This window comes from Lotus japonicus, chromosome 5 (genome assembly GCF_012489685.1).
Source record: "Lotus japonicus ecotype B-129 chromosome 5, LjGifu_v1.2".
In the NCBI taxonomy this organism is placed as follows: Eukaryota; Viridiplantae; Streptophyta; class Magnoliopsida; order Fabales; family Fabaceae; genus Lotus; species Lotus japonicus.
Genome location: NC_080045.1, coordinates 5053356 through 5069604, shown reverse-complemented (window position 1 = coordinate 5069604; position 16249 = coordinate 5053356). Strand labels below are relative to the sequence as shown.

Genomic DNA, 16249 nt, shown 5'->3' with positions numbered 1-16249 from the left:
TCACAATGAGTCAGAAACTCAGCAAACAATAAGTCCTAGGGTCACACGGAACACTACAACTCCGTGGTACGCCAATCTAACGCGTTAGGACAAGTTTTCGAAAAAGTCGGATTTCCTCCCCCCCTTGGTATAGCTCTCGGCCACTTTTCCTAATTGGGAGGGTCGATTTTTCTTCGATCAAACTTGGTTCCTAGGTTATCATAAGTCGTAACTAAGGCGGATCTAAGCTCGGAAAAATTTTCGGATCGAAAACTGACATAGGGGTAGTTTGGTCATTATTTTAAACTCAGAATTTCAAAACTGGATTTTTGAGAAACAAATTGGATGGAGATGTCAACAACGACGTTTATGACAACTAATCCTACTAGCACTAAGCCAAGTCGAGAGTTCTAAGCTAAAAGGTTGCGACTTTGCTTAAAAATGGGTATTCGAAGCAAGAATTGATTCCGGCGGAATTTCGGCGACATCTGACAAAATCTAATCCGCAGAACACGCTCAGGAGCATGCAGGGAAGATGTTTAGACAGAGAAATCAAGCTATTTGGACAATTTTCCAAAAACCTCAAAACTTTGGACACAGAAAGACTTAGGAGAAGTCGACAGAAACGACGATCAGAAGAGGGATATAGTTTACCTACCTCAAGGTCTTCGATTAGCAACGATCGGTGAAGCAAACGGGCAAGAATTCGCGAAGATCAACTTCCTCCTCTTCTCCTCTCTTGGCCGCGGTTTTGGGGAAAGAAAATGGGTGAGTTTTGCAAAATTCTCATTTTCTAGCTTACAACCTATATATAGTGAAGGAAATGGAAGATATTTTGCAAAGTTTGGATAAGGATGACTAGGTGGATGGATAAGGATGGATAGATATTTTTGAGAAGATATTTTGGTAAAGATATTTTGTAAAGATATTTTGTAGAGATTAGATAAGGATGAGTAGATATTTATCAAGGATCGGATAAGGTTGAATAGATATTTATCAGAAATTGGATAAGAACGAATAGATATTTATCAAAGATTGGATAAGAACGAATAGATATTTATCAAAGTTTGGATAAGAACGAATAGATATTTATCAAAGATTGGATAAGAATGAATAGATATTTATCAAAGACTGGATAAGAATGAATAGATATTTTAGGGAGATATTTTGAGAAGATATTTTGTAAACCGGTACAGATTAGTTTAGATACCGGAGGATTTAACTCATAGAGTTAAAATAAAAATATAAGAGTGATTCCTATTTTTCCGGCTTCGTTCTCCGTGAATTCTAAGATAGGTTTTGACGACAGAAATCCAAAACTCAACAGAAGTTTCCTTCTATTTTAGGTGACTAATGCAAAATCGGTGTAAAACCTTTTTACCCGATAAGTTACTTTTTGCAGTGGATGTCGGATGAGAAAACTTCCTTCTGAAGAAAGATTAGAAACAACGAGAGAAGTAGGCGATCGCGGGTGGAATCTTCATTTGAAGCTCCGAATAGAAAAAGTCTTCATCGTCCGCCGATTTTAGGGTTTTTGAACTATCAGGGATTCCGTTTCGGCAAACTTCCGAGAATTGGAATTTGACGTTCGTACGTTCCAGGGTTTCGCATCGAAATACTTGTTTATAGACGAATAAGAGAAATTCTAACATTTCTCTGAAGATTTTTGGAATTAGTTTCCATCGCGTCCTAAAGTATAAATTAACTATTCACTAATACCTTTGACCTAGGATTAGGCGTAGGTTAATCGTGCAATAACTCCTATCGGTTTTTCGATAAATTCCTGGACTTTCCCTGAACCTTTTTCCTTCACAAATTTATCTTAATCAAATAAACTCTTTTATTTTATTCACTTATCCAAAGCTTTAAAACTTGGGCCTTACAGTGATATGTGCTTTGTTCTATCTCCCTTGATGTATCCTTCCTTTGTTTGAGCAATGCATGCAGTGTTATCTTCATATATGATTGTTGGCTGCATTTTTTCAGAGGACAAACCACAAGTATCAAGTATGCATTGAATCACAGATCTCAGCCAAACGCATTCTCGACTTGCCTCGTGTAATGCTAATATTTTTGCATGGCTAGCTGAGGTGGCGGTTATAGTTTGTTCCGTAGATCTCCATGAAATGACTGTTCCACCACAAGTAAACAAATAGCCTATTTGAGATCTCCCATTATGCGGGTCTGACAAATATCCAGCATCTGCATAACCAATCAGATCAAGTTTGGACATATAAGGAAAAAATAAACCCATATCCATTGTGCCTTTAAGATAACGAAAGACTTGTTTTATTCCATTCCAATGTCTTCGTGTAGGTGTAGAACTATATCTTGATAATAAGTTAATGGAAAATGATATATCAGGTCAAGTATGACTAGCAAGATATATTAATGCTCCGATCGCACTCATGTATGGTACTTCGGGACCAAGTAATTTTTCATCATTTTCTCTAGGCCTGAAAGGATCTTTATTCATATCTAATGACCTTACAAGCATTGGAGTACACAATGGATGTGATTTTTCCATGCAGAATCTTTTTAGTACCTTTGCGACATAAGTCTCTTGGTACATAAATACTCCATCATTTAGATACTCAATTTGTAGGCCTAGACAAAATTTAGTTCTTCCCAAGTATTACATCTCAAATTCTTTCTTTAGGCAATCTACAACTTTTGGAAGCTCTTCTGGAGTTCCAATAATGTTCAAGTCATCGACATAAACAACTATTATAGCGAACTCATGCCCAGACCTTTTCATGAATATGCAAGGGCAAATTGGATCATTTTTATATACTTCTTTCAGCAAATACTCACTAAGGCGATTATACCACATACGCCCAGATTGCTTTAGACCATAGATTAATTTATTCAATTTAATCGAATAATCACCCCGACTGTTAGAAATGTGTGCTTCGGGCAACTTAAATCCTTCAGGGAGTTTCATATAGATGTCGGTATCAAGTTATCCATACAAATAAGCTGTAACAACATCCATTAAGCGCAAATCAAGCTTTTCACAAACTGCCAGACTAATTAAGTATCGAAAAGTAGTTGCATCCATCACAGGAGAGTATGTTTCTTCAAAATCAATCTCAGGCCTTTGTGAGAAACCTTGGGAAACAAGCCTTGCCTTATATCGGACAATATTACCATTTTCATTTCTTTTCCGTACAAAAACCCATTTATATCCAACTGGGTTTACACCCTCAGGTGTACGGGCTACAGGCCCAAAAACTTTACGCTTCTCAAGCGATTTTAACTCAGCCTCGATTGCGTCTTTCCATTTTTGCCAATCATTTCTTTGTTTGCATTCATTAACAGATTTTGGCTCATGATCCTCATTATCGTTTAACACATGTAATATTGTGCTATGTGCAAAAAGGTCATCAATGTTGACTTTGCTTCGATCCCATCTTACTTTATTCACGACATAATTAATTGAAATCTCATCATTTTCAATCATTTCAAGTACTTGAGTTTCTTCTGAAACTGTACTTTTAAGGCTTAATTGAACTTTTGGTCCCTCAACTATTGCCTTCATGCGAAAATCGTCCCTAAACTTCAAAATTAGCAAAACTCGTCCCCCAACTATACACACAGTTGCACTTTTGGTCTTCCGTTAGCTTTCCGTCAGAAATATAACGTGAGAAGCTTACGTGGCTTACTCACGTGTTTCTCACGTGATCATTCAGGAGAGAGAGTGATGACTGGACACACATGTGCTTCTCACGTGATCTAACCAAGCTACAATGGTCATCTCCTCCCATCATCTTCTTCTTCACTCGACCCATGATCTGAAGAGGGTTAAAAGATGGGTTTTTGATTTCTTCTCTCTCCCTCTGAATCACGACGTGAAGAACGAAGAAGAAGGCTATGCGAGCTCTGTAAGACCCTGAAATAAATAACTACATTAGTTATTTAATTTTATTATATTAATTAATTGAGTGTTTATAATCTATTATTATTTTTAAAGTTATTTTCTTGACTTGATTTTAATTACGAATCAAGGAAATCATTTAAATGATAATTAATTTCAAAATATTTTATTTTCTATAGTTTCATTGAAAATAGAAATAATATCATTAGTCTTCTTATTTTTAATAAGCCATAACTTTTGTTTTATTCGATAAACTCAATTCAACGCTCCGTGAGCTATCTGACAATTGTCTTTTTCTTTCAAATGATGATAAGTACTATTGTCATTTTCTTATAATTTATACTTGACTTATACGCATAATATGACGACGTCATATTTGTTCTAATTGTCTCACAGTTATTCTTTAGCTCAGTTTCTACTTCTTTCTTGGTCTATGAATCATTTTATTTTGCTCAAAGTGATTCAAATTTATATTTTATCATTTCATAGAGTTCCTCATAATTTTTGGGATAATAATATATCACCCTTATATTTTTATCTTAACTCTATGAGGTAAATCATTCAGTGTCTAAATCAATTCGTACCGATTTTAAAAAAATATATATCTTCTCAAAATATAATTAGAAAATATCTCACCATCCTTATCCCTCCATCCACCTCATCCTCGACTCACTCTCATTTCTCTCTTCCTCACTATTTCTTTTTCTTCCTTCACGTTTTCTTTCTTTCTTCAGCAGACCCATTTCTGCTCTTTCTTCCTTTCTTCTCCTTTTCTTCTTCTTTTCTTTCTTTGTTACCTACTTTATCTCCTTCTTTTATTTGCTGCAACAACTCCCCACCGTTCCTCTTTCTCTTTTGATCAGCATCTCCACATCCTTTTCTTCTCCATGGACAACCAGTCCATGAGCCACCACCTCTACTCTCCCTCTTGCAACCGCTGATCACACCATCACTATCACCATGATTCTTCTCCTTTCTAACTTGCAGCAACAAACATGGCACCACCACCAATATGAAAGCCACACACACCCCTTCTCATCACATATTTGCTCCATCTTCTAACCACCACCGTTCCTTGCTCTCCATGGAGCCTAACAATCCACCATCTTTGTTCTCCTTCTTCTGGTTTTGAATGGAGACCCCCATGAAAGGACCCAAGCACCACCACCGTGAGCTCCACCACGCAGAGGACGCCACCGGCACATCATCTTCTCATTTTCCTTGGTAAAAGCCTTAATTTCTTGATTAGTATGTTTGTATATTTGATTTCTAAATTTATCTGGGGTTTAGATGAATCAAAATGGTTTGAGATAGTGTTATGGTGCTGAGAACATGTTGGAAATTTCAAAACCACGTTCTGTTATGAAGTCCGTCACAAACATCAGTTTTTCCGTCACAAAGCTCTGTTTTTCCGTCACTAACAGAACCTGCAGGGGACAATTCCCTGTTTCGGTTCTCCAACTTGAAAATTGCATAACTCTCTCATCTTTTATCCGTTTTAGGTGTATGACCACTTTTTAGAAAGCCCCAAGAGTCTACTTTAATATAAAACATATTTGAAACTCTTTCTACTGCTAATTGGCTGAAGAAAATATATATTTCTAATGTAATATGTTTTACTAATCTCTTTACGAAGGTTGAGTGGTTGAGTAGAGTTTTATGTTAATGTATTAAGTTTTCTAAAAAGTTTTTTCCTTTGAGTTAAGTGGTTTTGGGGGTTTTAAGGATTTTGTTTTAAGCCTTAATGTGCTTGAAAAGCTTTTGCGAAAACTCACATAAAACTGTTGTTGTTTTCAAAAGTAGTAGCCGCTGTTCTGTTAAAATCGTATGTTTCGGTTAATATTTTCGAACTGTGTTCTTCATAAAAGTTGTAGCTTTTTCTGTGAGCAAACTTTTGCCACTGGTTTCGTTTCGTTTCGATTTGTCTAGCTCAAGTTATACGCATTTTGGTGAGCACGGGTTAAGCTGTCCCGTTTCTCACGAACTGCTGTAGTATTCGATTTTTCCTGAATTTTGTACTTTGAATTTAGACTTGAAAATTTATGAGGATTTACAAAACCTGTAGATGAAGCCAGGATAAAAATATTAGATTTTTCGGAGTTCATTTGACGTATTTAACAATTAGCTAAAGTTGCTGTACAGTTTATAATCGTTTGACAAAATTAGTTATTTCAAGTGAAAAGAATTGCTTTGGGAAAAAGATGAGAAAACCTTTTATTTTAATCGATATTGCAATGCGTTGGAGTAGGAAGACATATTTTTAAACTTACTTACGTACGTTGTTTATCCGTTTATGAAAATAGAGAACGTTTGAGTTCACACACATTTATTCGTTAAAAAGCGATTGCGAAAAGTTTTGAAAGTCGAACAAGTTGTCGGAGTGTTAGGGAATAAGTGTATTGATACTATCTCGCTAGTCGATGGATGCTTAGGAATAACAAGATTGGATAGAGTTAGAGCAATTAAGTTTGGATTTCCGAGTGAGGAATTAGACTCCGAAAGGTATTAATTAGAATAGATTAAGTTATGTTTGCAATCTTGATGTTGGAAGATGACTTAGGATTGAATCTTGAATTCCAAGAAGTCTATGAGCTTTACTATAAATACTTGGTTCTAGAAGGTCTAGATTTGAAACTTTGGAAGTTCAAGGACTTAGAAGTGATTAAGGGATTGATTGAGGACTAGAAGTTATTTCTTAGAGATTGATGACTTATCTATAAGTTGGGATTTTTGTAGAACCAAAGTGGAGTTTCGAAGAGACTAGGGTTGTGTGTCTAATGAGATATCGCGAGTTTAAGTTTAAGAGAAATGATTCGATCGTTTTGAAGGAGCTTATGAGTCATGAATAAGTACATAATCATTAGATAAGAAGAGTTGGTTGCCTTGGAAGTTAACTATGGTTTATGGATTACTTGATAAGAGTTAGTGGTTTTGATAAGAATTGATAATGATACAACGTTGGCTTGAGGAATAGATCGTGAGAGCGAGTTGAGACATTAAGTTGTTGTAGGTGACTTGATAAGTAAGTATTGAGGATAAAGAGGATTATGGAATAGAAAACGGGAAGAGATTACTTAAGGAGGATGATAGGAGAATGCTATTGCAGATGTTGTGTTAATTGCTTTAACGGGAAGTGGTGTGTAGTATTGCGAAAATACCTCAATGAGTATCCTATTAGAGACTGAGATCTCTAAGGAAAATGAGAGGAGTAAGTACTAGTAATGTGTACTTATCTATTTTGACAAGCATATGAGTATTTGGTTTTAAAGTTGATTTACTAAGTCATAAGATTTTGAAGCTTTGTTATTGCTTTGTTGTCATTATGATGACTTATCTTAATTTCTGAGGTTGATCTTGATGGTTTATAACCATTAAGGAGATTGAGTTTAACTTGTGATTTCGTCGAGTCAATTGCTTGAGAGTGTAGCTTTAGACTTGGAAAGTAGGTAGCTCAATTAGTGATTATGTTATGTGTACTTATGAAGGGTATGAATAACGGAAGCGCTTGACGACGAAGCCAAAGAACAGACGGAAGTGAGCCAACACGGGAAAGCAAAGATATGACTGGATTTGATTTGAGTCGCAACTTAGTAAGGAAAGCGCCTAAGGTTAGGGCAACTTACATATTAGCTATGACTGCATGATAGGCGTCGATAAATTCGACTTATGCTTTATCTGATGTTTTTTTTGATGATGAGTTGATGTTATGATGCTTTTCCATACTTGTGATGTTGTGCTTTTGTTGGATTGAGCGTTTTGACGCAATTTCGGAGTGGAGATTCATTGATCTGGTGATCTTTGATATTTCGGGTTGGATGAACAACCCTAGGCAAGTCCAAATGTGGGGTTTGAGACTTAGCCATATGTTGGAATTCTTAGACTTTCCCCGGGAAATGTATTTTGGGTGGTTGATCTTTGAAAACTTAGAATGATAGAGCTTTGAAAAAATAAAGACTTGGGAAACTTAGACTTTGAGAAATAAACTCATAACTTGACTAATTCGAATTGAAACAATTTTTATTAACGTTTAAGCATAGGAGAACTGAAGGGGAAAATATTTACGAAAGACGGGGAAAAGTCGACTTTGTTGTGGGTTTGGAGAGTTATTGGAATCGGGAAAGCCACTGAGGTGAGCTATGGTGATGATTGAAAGTCACCGAGTACTCTAGTACTCTTGGGAGTGTTGTTCGAGTCGTGTTGTATTGACCGGCACAGGCTCTGGGCTTTGTTTGTGGGTTTTGTGGTGGGAGTTGTGTTGTATTGACCGACACTAACTCCGAGTCGTGTTGTATTGACCGACACTGACTCTGGCTTTGATTTTGGGTTATCTTGTTGTTGGAGCCGTGTTGTATTGACCGACACTTAGTGCTCTTGTTGTTTGGGCTGTGTTGTATTGACCGACACTAGACCCTTGTGTATTCTTGTTGGTGGAGTGGTGTTGTATTGACCGACACTTACTCCGAGTTGTGTTGTATTGACCGACACTAACTCTTGGGTTTGTTGTGAGTTTGGGTTTTGAGCTAAACACTTACGTGGTAAGGACGATTCGTTGTTTGGCTAACCATATTGCATCAATCGGGTGAAAAACGGGAATGGTTCACCTGTGCATCTCATGGTGAATAACGGGAATGGTTCACCCTGCATTAATGATGAATAACGGGAATGGTTCATCATATGGTGAATAACGGGAATGGTTCACCAAGGATGAATAACGGGAATGGTTCATCCAGGATGAATAACGGGAATGGTTCATCCATAGTGAAGAACGGGAATGCTTCACTTGTGGCGAACGGGAACGCGTCACAAATCCGGATCATGATTGCATATCACGCATACATTCATTCTGACTTGAACTGTGTGCTGTTTGATTATTGAAGCATTGTTAGAGCCATAACATGCTAGGATTGTTTATATATATGTATATATCAACATATATCTATACCCCATATCACATGTTGAGTGTATATCTACTTATTTCTGTGAGTTGACCCTAGCGCCTTGGCTTTGTTTGTATGTTTGTGTTTGGGCGGTCGGCCTGCTGCCAGACGACGAAAGGAGGTGATGTGAGCAGATGCTACTCCACTTGGAAGATCTATAGAAGACTCGAAGAATAGAGTCGGGTGTAGGGCTAGAGCCTTTGGGTAGAAAAGATTACCGTTATTGGTTTAAGCTTGCAGGATCATTTTATGATTTGTATTTAAGGTTTCGGGTAGGTTCCGGTGCATTGCTTTCCTATGGTTACTCAGTGTGGAAATCATAGGGAGTATATCGGATTTATGGAGTCATTGCATAGTGAGTCCGTTGTTGGATCTTAGTTTATTTGTCATGTACTCTATGCTGTGCCTTGATCGAGGCCAGATGTAAATTATTTACGGTTGGGAGTATGCATTACATATTTTAGAAACACTTCGAAAAGGAAAAAATAAATAAATACTCACATTTATAAATCCCTTTTGGAAAAGATTGCATATTTACTTTAACATGTTACTACCGTGGCACCCGAAAATCGGGGTGTTACATTGTGGTATCAGAGCTTTGGTTGCGATAACCAGAGCTTGTTGGGGAATAGGTCTTCTGTGCTAGGTTGTGTGAACTCTGTAATCGATCAATTGGGTTTTGGTCGATTGACTGAGTGTTACTTTATAGATCGTTTGAATTGTTTCCTAAGGAAACAATGTGTAGTTATTAGGGCATCATTTGAGGGTTGCTTGCTGAGGGCAATCCTGTTGACGGCTTGTTTTCTTTCTTTAGCGTAGTAGAAAGCTTCTTGCTTGCTATCACTGCTTTGAGCACTGACTGCTTGCTTTGACTTGGTGGTTACTGCTTCCACCAAAACTTTAACCGTTATTGTTAGTTCCTGCACTATCATGTGGTATTTCAAGTAGAGATTGCTATTCTTCTGATAGTAATAGGGTATAAGTATGAGACTCATTCCTTCGACCGTTGTTTGTATTTAAGTATAGAAGTTATATAGGGTTTAGAGAATTTCGTTAACCCTTGAAGCTTGTCTTAGACTAGTATAAGCTAGTAAGGAGAGATAGAAGCTAAGAATGAATCCTAATGAGATGTTGTATGAATTCCAGGAATTAAGGTTGTGTCTTTTTCAAGACAAAATTGTTAGAGATTGAATAGATTAAGAGATGATCTAAGATTAGATGTGACAACTTGATGAGATAGACTCATTGGCCTTACTAGTGGGTTTTTCTGAATTTCCATCGCCAACATATTCAGCCTGATCAACTGAATATTGAGGGGGTGATATTTGGAATTACAACTGGCATGGACTATGATAGGAGGATTGATTAGATTTGATCGATGATTAGTCGAGTTGGTAGGTAGGTTATGTTAAGCACTTGATTGTAGAGAATTAAGATCTAAATCTCTGGAAGTTTATGATTGTCGTGTAGTCATTAAATGGTTAGTTCGCATGATTACTTTAAGTAGAGATAGTCTAAGTCAATAGATTCAATGTTGGAGATGCCTAAGTATTCTTTTGAATGTTATGAAACCATAAGTTATATGATTGTGTACTAAATACACTGAGAGACTAGACTTGTTGGTTTACTATCACTTAGTTAGACTCTAGAGGAGTAAGTGAAGGTGTGAAAAACGACTAGAAGGGGGGGGGTTGAATAGCGTTTTCACTATAAAAACTTTCCCCTTAAGATTTAAAGTAAATCTTTTCGGTTTCTCTGAGATAGATGGTGCAGCGGATAAAGATAGAGAGAAGAGAAAAGCACACAAGTATTTTATCCTGGTTCACTTGATAAATCCCTCAAGCTAATCCAGTCCACCCGTTAAGGTGATTTCTTCCTTCTTAGAATGAAGGCAATCCACTAATCAGATAATTGTTACAACTGCACTTGAAACCTACAAGTGACTAACAATACACTGACTTAGCTCACACTAAGATTCACTCTCTTAGTCTTCTCTAGGATCCGATCAAGCTTGATCTCCTAAAGGAATCACCACTAAGATTCACTCTCTTAGTCTTCTTAAGGATACTGACCTACCCGGTCCCTTAAGGAAAATCAAACAACTGTTTGAGGTTGGTGTTTACAAAGGTTTGCTTCTAAATAAGCTGAGTGTAAACCAAATAAGAACAGATGAAGAAAGTAGAGGCTTGAATCTTTTCTTGTATTGCAGCTCTTGGTTTCTCTCACTTAGCTTTCTTCTTTTCTTCAGCCTTTTATAGTCCAAGGTGCAAAGGATATTTCTGTTGAGAGAATATGACCGTTGGAGGGCATTTCTGGAACTTCCAGAACCTGCTGTGGCTGAACCTTGGTAGGTAGGCTTGTCAGAATAGTACACTGCTCTTGTACTTCTTGATAGAGACATTTGCCTTTAACCAATGACATCTGATCAGAGCTATGCTTCGTGTTGGAACTTGTGAAGCTTGGTGATCAGAGTCAGAGGGATGCTTGGATCCTCTAACCTTCGTAACTTCTGCTTCTGGACCTTCAGAGCTTCTGGACCTTCAGAGCCTCTGGTCCCTCAGAGCTTCTGGTCTTCAGATCTTCTGATCCTCAGATCTTCTGATCCTCTGATCTTCTGATCCTCTGATCCTCAGATCCTCTGATCTTCAGATCTTCTGATCTTCAGATCCTCTGATCCTCAGATCCTCTGATCTTTAGATCTTCTGATCTTCAGAACTTCTGACGAATATATCTTCTGGTGTCAGAATCAGAACCTGTTTGTCAAAACACTCAAGACAAACATTAGAGTATCATAGTTGTTCATCCACAAATAAATACTTGTTATCATCAAAACATAGAGTTGTACCACATGACCAAATCTTGATCTTACAATCTCCCCCTTTTTGATGATGACAAAACCATGTATTTTGATGAACAACTCTAAACAAATAAACTGAATACACTCAGAGTATAAGGTATCAGAGTTAAAACTTATCCTGATGTGTATAGTTTATCTTGCTCCTTCTGAATCCAAGACTCGTGCTTGATTCTGAGCTAAGCTCCCCCTGAATCTAATACTTAATATCAACGTTAGTAATATCTAGATTCTGAGCTAAATAATATAGGAGTTGTCAAGATACTATAAGTTCTCCCCCTTTTTGTCATAAGCAAAAAGAATGAAGGTGGAAAAAAAATAGTAAGAGCATAAGACGAAATACTCCCCCTCAGAAGGAATACCAAGGGATACTTGGCTGCTGATTAGTATATCTTCTTATGAGAGCAGAAGTGTCAAAGTCCAGAGGTTCTGGTGACATCTCCATTCTGGAAAAAATTCCATCTTCAGATGCTTCAGAATGAGAAGCTATGAACCTACTCTTCTTCTGATGACGCAAGTCAGAAGTTGTAGTAGCATCTTCTGATGTTGTTGCTTCTGGTTTGACAAGTTCTGAGTCTTTGTTTCTTTCTGAAACGGTCATGCTCATCTCTGCAAGCTTTTTCAGCTAGCTTTGACTTGTCAGAGTCAAGCTTATCATTAATTCTAACATGAATAGCGTTCAGAATATCAACAGAGGGGTTCTTATCAAAAACCAATGATTCCTTGACCAAATCTTACTCTACTGAAACCTCCAAGATCAACTTCACCTTCAGGTTTAAGTTTTGGATCTTGGGACATATGCCTTTCTCCCGTCATGTGTTGCCTGCATACACTGTCCAGGTTCCATGGTTGGAGTTTCGATGGACCTATTGAAGATATCTGCAACATATATAATCGTATCCCTAGGTACCCACTTTTTGGGTCCTTTCTTGTTAGTTAGCCCAGAAGTTCTGACAACTTTGGGTCTTTCAACAGGATAATATAAAGGAATTTGAGCATGATATTTTGACATTGAGAAAGTTCCTTTCTTAAGAGATGATGGAGCAACTTCAGAAGGTTTAGAATGACCAATGTCATATATTCCATTTCTGCTTACGCCATAGATCATTGAAGCCATTAAGCTTCTGTCTACGCTTTTAGCCAGGAATCTTTGAAAAGACTTTTCATACTTAGATTCATTTCTACAATCAGAGGCATCACAAGCAACTATTTCTTCTAACTTAGCAATTTGGTTCTTAAGCACAGAGTTAGAATTTACCAAAGCATGATTATCATTTTTCAAATCAGAAATAATTTTCTCATGTTCAGAAGGAGTCTTGGAAACAGCATATAAGTCCTTTTTCAGCTTCTTATGCTTAGACAATAAGGAGTTATACTTATCCATGATATCAGACAATGCATGTTTCAGTTCAGAGGTAGAGAAAGAAGCGAATACCTCATTTTCATCGTCTGAGTTAGGATCTCCTTCTGATTCTGAGTCAGAGTCAACAGCTCCCTTTGACTCTGCTTCTTTGTCTTTGACAATAGCCATGAGTCCTTGGACTTCACCATCAGAGTCAACATCCTCTGACTCTGATTCATCAAATGTCACCATCAGACTCTTCTTTGTCTTGAAGTGCTTCTTTGGCTTCTTGTCCTTCTTCAACTTTGGACAGTCACTTTTGTAGTGCCCTGATTCTTTGCACTCAAAGCATGTGACTTCCTTAAGTGAGGACTTCTTCTGACCTGAGGATTCAGACTTTCCTTTTGCCTTTCCAGAGCCTTTGTATTTGGTCTGCCTGTGCTTCCAGATGCAGTTGAACTTTCTGGATATTAGAGTCAGCTCATCTTCATCAGAATCTTCTGATGCTTCTTCAGATTCTTCTGCTCCAGCTTGGAGAGCTTTTGACTTCTCAGATTTAGCCTTCTCAGAGCGCTTCAGCTCATGACATTTCAGTATGCAGATGAGTTCTTCTAAACTCATATGCTCAACATCTCTTGTGAGCTCTATTGAAGTCACCAAGGGCATCCAGCTTTCAGGAAGACATCTGATGACCCTTATGACATGATCTTTAGTTGTGTAGCTCTTGTTGAGAGGTCGTATTCCAGCTACGAGCAACTGAAATCTGGAAAACATATCCTCAATGGATTCGTTAGGTTCCATGATGAAGGATTCATATTTCTGGATCAAGGACAGCGCCTTTGATTCTTTCACCTTCTTGTTTCCTTCATGTGTCATCTTTAAGGAATCAAGGATACACTTAGCGGAATCACGATCAGTAATTTTCTCATATTCTTCATATGAAATGGCACTTTGCAGAATAGCTCTTGATCTGTGATGATCTCTGAACTCCTTCTTTTGATCTTCACTCATCTTCTTCCTTGGGATCTTTACACCATGTTCATCGACAGGAGGGGTGTAGCCATCAACAACAAAGTCCCAGAGATCAGGATCAAAGCCAAGAAAGAAGCTTTTGATTCTGTCTTTCCAGAAATCAAATCTCTGACCATCAAAGATAGGTGGTCTGGCACTGTATTGATATTTGCTTGTAGTAGTGGTGGAATCCATGAGTTTTTCACACTGGCCCGGATCTACTGAACACTGTTAAGTGTGGTAATCAGAACTTGCGCTCTGATACCAATTGAAGGTGTGAAAAACGACTAGAAGGGGGGTTGAATAGCGTTTTCACTATAAAAACTTTCCCCTTAAGATTTAAAGTAAATCTTTTCGGTTTCTCTGAGATAGATGGTGCAGCGGATAAAGATAGAGAGAAGAGAAAAGCACACAAGTATTTTATCCTGGTTCACTTGATAAATCCCTCAAGCTAATCCAGTCCACCCGTTAAGGTGATTTCTTCATTCTTAGAATGAAGGCAATCCACTAATCAGATAATTGTTACAACTGCACTTGAAACCTACAAGTGACTAACAATACACTGACTTAGCTCACACTAAGATTCACTCTCTTAGTCTTCTCTAGGATCCGATCAACCTTGATCTCCTAAAGGAATCACCACTAAGATTCACTCTCTTAGTCTTCTTAAGGATACTGACCTACCCGGTCCCTTAAGGAAAATCAAACAACTGTTTGAGGTTGGTGTTTACAAAGGTTTGCTTCTAAATAAGCTGAGTGTAAACCAAATAAGAACAGATGAAGAAAGTAGAGGCTTGAATCTTTTCTTGTATTGCAGCTCTTGGTTTCTCTCACTTAGCTTTCTTCTTTTCTTCAGCCTTTTATAGACCAAGGTGCAAAGGATATTTCTGTTGAGAGAATATGACCGTTGGAGGGCATTTCTGGAACTTCCAGAACCTGCTGTGGCTGAACCTTGGTAGGTAGGCTTGTCAGAATAGTACACTGCTCTTGTACTTCTTGATAGAGACATTTGCCTTTAACCAATGACATCTGATCAGAGCTATGCTTCGTGTTGGAACTTGTGAAGCTTGGTGATCAGAGTCAGAGGGATGCTTGGATCCTCTAACCTTCGTAACTTCTGCTTTTGGACCTTCAGAGCTTCTGGACCTTCAGAGCCTCTGGTCCCTCAGAGCTTCTGGTCTTCAGATCTTCTGATCCTCAGATCTTCTGATCCTCTGATCTTCTGATCCTCTGATCCTCAGATCCTCTGATCCTCAGATCCTCTGATCTTTAGATCTTCTGATCTTCAGAACTTCTGACGAATATATCTTCTGGTGTCAGAATCAGAACCTGTTTGTCAAAACACTCAAGACAAACATTAGAGTATCATAGTTGTTCATCCACAAATAAATACTTGTTATCATCAAAACATAGATTTGTACCACATGACCAAATCTTGATCTTACAGTAAGTAATGATCAAACAATGATTTTGGATTTTAGAGGAACACGACGAGGTTAGCAACTGAGAGTTTATAAGTTGAACTGGAATCTTATGGTCGAGATTGATTTTGTATGTTGAGAATCATGGGAGAATAAGAGAGTTAGTGGTTTTAGTTTTGAGGATATCAGTTAGATCTTCGGAGGTTTAAAGACTAAGGATTGTTTGACGTGAGACTAATCAAGCTAGAGATTTTGAGTCTCGAGTTGTGTAGAGTGTTAAGACTTGAGATAAGTTATGATTTGATTTGTGACTAAGAGGAAGGTTGACTTTATGGTTTGAATAAGGGTAGTTCGGAAAGGAGATTAGGTTGATGGATTGTTAGATTCTAATTAAGATGGGAATTTGCTTAAGAGTTGTTGGTCAATGGATGTTGAGTGCGAGATTTTGGGTAGAAGAAACATGTGACGAGATTAGAATAGTATTAGCATGATGTTATGATTGTTAGTATTATGGTTGGACTATTAGCGGGAGGGCATGATGATACATGTGAGGTCGTTCATGTAGGCGATTGATGTAGGTGCTTAGAACACTACTATGAGCATGATATCTAGATCTAGTGGAGGACGATTAGTAGATACCTAAGTCGTGCTTCTTGTCTTGTATGTCACCTTTGAGGTGAATTCGTTGTGACGTCTCCCAGTTTTGGGATGCGCTCTGACACTACTTAGGGTGGAAGGAAATGTGAGGGAATGTTATTCCCGAGTTTTCTCTGACACCAAGTTTCGAGGACGAAACTTTCTTTTTGGGGGGTAGTATTGTAAGACCTT

The 16249-nt window shown here is 37.8% G+C and overlaps 1 long non-coding RNA gene across 1 annotated transcript; it reads left to right on the top strand.

The window, feature by feature from the left end:
* Positions 1 to 4216: 4216 nt before the first annotated feature.
* On the top strand, positions 4217 to 9260 carry LOC130718426 (uncharacterized). The gene is made up of 2 exons (XR_009012623.1): positions 4217 to 7464; positions 8902 to 9260. It is a non-coding gene; the product is annotated as an uncharacterized LOC130718426 (long non-coding RNA).
* Positions 9261 to 16249: the final 6989 nt, after the last annotated feature.